Source organism: Pongo abelii, chromosome X (genome assembly GCF_028885655.2).
Source record: "Pongo abelii isolate AG06213 chromosome X, NHGRI_mPonAbe1-v2.0_pri, whole genome shotgun sequence".
NCBI lineage: Eukaryota > Metazoa > Chordata > Mammalia > Primates > Hominidae > Pongo > Pongo abelii.
This window is the reverse complement of record NC_072008.2, coordinates 106,766,777-106,772,776: the sequence shown is the minus strand read 5'-3', so window position 1 is coordinate 106,772,776 and position 6,000 is coordinate 106,766,777. Positions and strand designations below refer to the sequence as shown.

General features: G+C 47.3%; 1 protein-coding gene across 22 annotated transcripts in view; it reads left to right on the top strand.

The window, feature by feature from the left end:
• The first annotated feature begins 1,656 nt into the window (after positions 1-1,656).
• Positions 1,657-6,000, top strand: part of TRMT2B (tRNA methyltransferase 2 homolog B) — a 48,354-nt gene continuing 44,010 nt past the window's right edge. For 5 of the 22 annotated variants that reach the window (XR_010138921.1, XR_010138919.1, XR_010138915.1 and 2 more), the window contains exon 1: positions 1,674-1,984. The gene's annotated coding sequence lies outside the window, so the exon portion shown is untranslated. 22 annotated transcript variants of the gene reach the window in all.

Genomic DNA, 6,000 nt, shown 5'->3' with positions numbered 1-6,000 from the left:
TGGGGTAAAATATTTTGATTTTCTTCAGAATGTATGAACACACAGTATATCAACTTATTTTGAATGATAATAGCTAACTTTGTGTACTTACTGTATTCTAAGCACTTTGTGTGTATTAACTCATTTAATTGTTGTCACAACCTTATGAGGTTGGTACAATTATTGTGGACATTTTTTTTCAGATGATGAAACTGAGGCACTGAGTAATGAAATAACTTGCTCAAGTGGACACAGCTTATCAGTGGCAGATCTGCTGGGGGTGGTGGCTTATGCCCGTAATCCCAGCACTTTGGGAGGCCAAGGCAGGCCAATCACCTGAGGTCAGGAGATAGAGACCAGCCTGACTGACGTGGTGAAACTCCATCTCTACTAAAAATACAAAAATTAGCTGGGTGTGGTGCACTCCTGTAATCCCAGATACTCGGGAGGCTGAGGCAGGAGAATCGCTTGAAACTGGGAAGTGGAGGTTGCGGTGAGCCGAGATCACGCCATTGCACTCTAGCCTGGGCAACAAGAGAAAAACTCCATCTCGAAAAACAGAAAAATAAAAAATAAGTGGCAGATCTGGGCTTTGAATCCTATTCTGACTGATTCAATGTTTGCTGCTATTTGAAGTATTGGGCCTTGTTTAATTTACTACTGTACTCACTAAGGCTAATGCATTGCCTTACACATAATAGGCATGTTATGCTTTGAATAAATATTAATACATGAAATGTTGACTACAAAGTGTTTTCCACTTAAGCACAATTACTATTAAGCATAAAAATTAAATATCATTAAATGTATGTTCACTATTTTTTTTTTTTTGATACGGAGTTTCACTCTTTTTGCCCAGGCTGGAGTGCAATGGCGTGATCTCGGCTCACTGCAACCTCCACCACCTGGGTTCAAGTGACTCTCCTGCCTCAGCCTCCTGAGCAGCTGGGATTACAGGTGTGTGCCACCACGCCTAGCTAATTTTTGTATTTTTAGTAGAGACGGGGTTTTACCATGTTGGTCAGGCTGGTCTCGAACCCCTGACCTCAGGTGAGCCTTCTGCCTCGGTCTCCCAAACTGCTGGGATTACAGGCGTGAGCCACCGCACCCACCTCGGTAGGTTCACTTTGCTGTAAATTTTACTCTATTAAAGCAACAATATTTTACAGCACACAGATGTGTGTATACTTCAAGTTTTCTTACTCATGTGGCTGGGCTAATGACTCCTCTAAAAATTAGAGGTATTACTGAATGTAGTCCAGGAGGTAGTGAATCAACCAAAAAGAGACATCTGTCCTCTTTTTGAGTTCTGTAGTTGAAGAAAAAGATTATTTCTGAGGGTTTAGGATTTAATAGTCTTGAGTGGGATCCAGTGAAGAAACTATAAAGTATTTTTCTGATGCAGTGTAAAAAGAGAATGAATGCTTGAGAAACCCCACGGCCCAGAATAGATCTGGCTTTTACCAAAGGATGCCATTTCACGGAACCGCCCTGCTTCTCATCTCCCAATCTTCCAACCCGTTATGGATCTGATGTCTGCAATTCTATCATGAGAAAACTATTCCTTGAGTTGGAAGACTTAAACTGCAAGCATCCCTGGGATGGCTAATGCAGTTAACACCGCAGTGTGTCTTCGTGAGTCTCTTATGTAGATCCACCAATGGGACGGTGAGGAAAGAGCAGGTGGTGGGCGGGGCCGCGGGGAGGGGAGGAGAGGAGAACTTAGAGAAGGAAGGCGGTGGGTATTAGGGCTATGAGTGCTTTTTAAGGAAGGTCTCCATAGAAGGTTCCCCCAGCAAAGTAGGGAGGGGTACTCCCCGAGAGGAGTCGAGGTGCCGGGGCCTGCTGCCTCGCCGACGCTGGGAGGAGCCCCGCGTCCCGCCGCGCTTGCCAAGGGTTGGCTGCGCTTGCGGCGGGAGTAGAGGCGCCTTGCGCACCAGGAAGTGACTGTTTCCTCGCCGCAGCAAACCAGGCCATCCGCTGGCCTTTTAGTTTGCCGCCTCAGGTTTGTAAGAGGATTTATTGGTTACGAAGGAAGGTAAGGTGGATAAATAGCCCGGAAAACCTGATTTAATCCTTGCTTTACAGAAAACTCCCTACTATGCCGAACTGTCCGCGGGGCGGGGAATGGAGGAGGCAGGCGGGGCTGGGGACGGGACCCGACGGTGACTGCGCAAGGTCGTGTCCAGCCCAGCGTGGGCCTGTGCCCTAACTCCTCCCACTCCCTTACTTTCCGTCCTTCCGGGCCCTGCAGCCCGGTCAAGTTTAGTGGTAGCCTTTCCTAGTGTCTCCTCTTTGTTAACCCTTCCTGCAGACACAGTGGGCAGAACTTGCCTAAAGAAGAAGGGAATGGAAGGGCTAGTGGAGTCTTGTTGGGGAGACAAGGACCTGACTGCCTGTGGGCTGCAGTCGGGGCATGACACAGCAGTCAACCCATTTGCTTGTTTGGTTTAGCAAGGAATAGTGTCTGGGGCCGGTCCAGCTGAAGGAAGGGTGAGCAGAGAGTGCAAGCAGGACCCTTGTCGGTGGGTGAACATTTTGCTCCAAAAGGGATCCTTGGCCCTGTGCAGGTCAGACCTACCACATAGTCTCTTTGATTTGAACCTCCCTGAGCACAGGAGAGTTAGCCTGCCTTCCTATTTGGGCTACTCTGGACTCCAGGGCTCTTCCTGATCAATTCCTGAGGCAGGTATAGAACAGTCGAGCACGACCGCTCACACACTTTTTTTTCTTTTGCTAAGGAAAAAACTCCCAAGCATTTATTTATTTATTTTATTTTTTATTTTTTTGAGACGGAGTATAGCTTTGTCACCCAGGCTGGAGTGCAGTGGTGCGATCTCGGCTCACTGCAACCTCCGCCTCCCGGGTTCAAGTGATTCTCCTGCCTCAGCCTCTGGAGTAGCTGGGATTACAGGCGCCCGCCACCACGCCCAGCTAATTTTTGTATTTTTAGTAAAGAGTGGGTTTCACTCTGTTGGTCAGGCTGGTCTCGAACTCCTGACCTGGTGATCTGGCCGCCTCGGCCTCCCAAAGTGCTGGGTTTACAAGTGTGAGCCACCGCGCCTGGCCCCCAAGCATTTATTTTTTATTTTTTATTTTTTTTTGAGACAGAGTTTCACTCTTGTTGCCCAGGCTGGAGTGCAATGGTGCGATCTCGCCTCACCGAAACCTCTGCCTCCCAGGTTCAAGCGATTTTCCTGCCTCAGCCTCCCGAGTAGCTGGGATTACAGGCATATGCCACCACACCTGGCTAATTTTGTACCTTTAGTAGAGACAGGGTTTCTCCATGTTGGTCAGGCTGGTCTTGAACTCCTCAGCTCAGGTGACCCATCCGCCTCAGCCTCCCAAAGTGCTGAGATTACTGGCGTGAGCCACCGCACCTGGCCCCAAGCATTTATTTAAAACAGGACAAAATATAAAAAGAAAATAGTCTCTTCTGTGAACAAATGCCTCCCCTGACATTAAGAAAGAAAGAAACAGAACTCACCTTGACTAGTATGAGTGTGCTGCCTTGAAAAAGAAATTTCACCACAGAAGTTACTAAATATGATAGGCTCTTTACCTAGAAAGAGCCAACCTAGGCTGGTTGGCACCTGGAAATAATAAGGTCCTGTTTTAGACCATACTTGATAATTTGGAAGAGACCTAGATGGACAAGGACCCTCCTGCTGGGGTATAGGGCAAATGAACTACAGTCATGGCAGAGTCACCAGTGAGAGGACCCACACTCTCACAAAAAAGTCTAAATGTCGTTGGGGTGGGAATAGCTATCTTCAAATTCCCCAGCTCCCTTGTCCCTCCTCTGCAAATCCTCAAATGGGCCTGCAGTTTCCTTCCTCCTGACTTTCCTGCTGACTGGAGGGACAGGACCCCTCTCCTGGATCAGCTCTACTCCCTTCCCCTGTAGTCTGGGCTTCAAGGCCACTGGCCTCCTCAGACCCACCAAGTCATTCTTTATGTCTCTTGCCTCTTCATTCATTTCCTTTCTCTGGGTTTTGCCATCCTCCATATCGAATACGTACATTCTCACAGGCCACACACTTTTTTTTTTTTGAGAAGGAGTCTCTTGCCCAGGCTGGAGTGCAGTGGCATGATCTGGGTTCACTTTAACCTCTGCCCGGGTTCAAGCAATTCTCCTGCCTCAGCCTGCTGAGTAGCTGGGATTATAGGCGTGCGCCACCACACCCAGCTAATTTTGTATATTTTTGGTAGACAGGGTTTCACCACGTTGGCCAGGCTGGTCTCGAACTCCTAACCTCAAGTGATCCACCCGCCTTGGCCTCCCAAAGTGCTGGGATTACAGGCGTGAGCCACCCCGCCTGGCTTTTTTTTTTTTTTTTTTTTGAGACAGGGTCTCCCTCCTGGGCTGGAATGCAATGGCACAATCATAGCTCACTGCAGCCTTGAACTGCGGGACTTGTGATCCTTCTGTCTCAGCCTCCTAAGTAGCTAGGACTACAGGTGTGTGCCACCACACCTGGCTAATTTTTAAAACTTTTTGTAGAGACCGGATCTCGCTATGTTGCCCAGACTGGTCTCAAACTCTTGGCCTTAAGCAATCCTCCTGCCTTGGTCTCCCAAAGTGCTGGGAGTTACAGTTGTAAGCCACTGCACCCGGCTCTCACACACTTTTGAGAGTATTAACAGGTAGTCCAGCACAGGCCATAACCTCACTACACTCCAGCAGGCACTCATGTAGAGGGTCAGAAAATTTATGTGTCTATGTGTGTGTACGTTGTTTTTTAAATTTCCCACATAACTACTCATCCTCACAGCACTTGCATGCATTATTACATCTTGTCAGTTTTGCAGGTTGGAGATGTTGAGGCATGAAGAAACCAAGTGATATGCTTTGAATCAGAGCCTAAGAAAGAGCAGTGACACATGTTGAGCACTGGCTGTCTTAAGCACAGTCCTGAACATGTCATATATTTGAATGCTTTTAATTCTCACCAAAACTGTGAAAGATAGGTGTTCTCAGTCCTATTTGTATAGATGGTGACACTGAGATTCATAGCGCTTAAGTATTAATATCTTACCTAAAACCGCATAGCTAGTGAGAAGTAGAGCTGGGATTAGAACATGGCTCCAGCCGAATGTGGTGGCTCATACCTGTAATGCCAGCACTTTGGGAGGCTGAGGCAGGTGGATCACTTGAGGTCGGGAGTTCGAGACCAGGGTGGCCAACATGATGAGACGCCCCCCCGTCTCTACTAAAAATACAAAAATTAGTTGGGTGCGATGGGGGGTGCCTGTAATCCCAGCTACTCGGGAGGCTGAAGCAGGAGAATGGCTTGACACAGGCAGCGGAGGTTGCGGTGAGCCAAGAATGTGCCACTGCACTCCAGCCTGGGTGACAAAGTAAGACTGTTTTTTTTTTTTTCCTTTGGTAACAAAGAACATGGCTCCAAAGCCTGTGTTCTTAACTGTACTGTCTTGTTGCTTCTTGATGGGGGGGGGGGGGGCGTGTTGAGTGGAGGATGCTATCATTAACACCTGAACTCTGGGCCAGCTTAAGTATATTTTGTAAAAAATTTGAAATCCCCCAAATGTCACATGCTATGACAGTCACTTTCTTTAGTACTTTGTAATCATACAAAATGGTGTATGGGCTAAATATTGCAGCACCTGTGTCGTCATCCTCTGTGTTACTTATTGATCATGGAATGTTAATTTAGCAATAATTTTCTGTGTGTGTGTGTGTGTATATATATAAATGTAAAATTCTGAATTAGGCTATGACTTAACATTGGGATGAAATCCAAGGTAGAGCTGAAGGGCAAAATACAAATTTCACAGCAGGTTAACAGAATGTCAGGCCAAGTCCATTCAAGTGTCCCAAGTACTTAAAATAGGTGCTTATGGCTGGGCATGGTGGCTCATGCCTATAATTCCAGCACTTTGGGAGGCTGAGACAGGAGGATTGGTTGAGTCCAGGAGTTTGAGACCAGCTTGGAAAACATAGCGAGACCCCATCTCTTTTTTTTTTTAAGATGGAGTCTCGCTCTGTCGCCCAGTTCT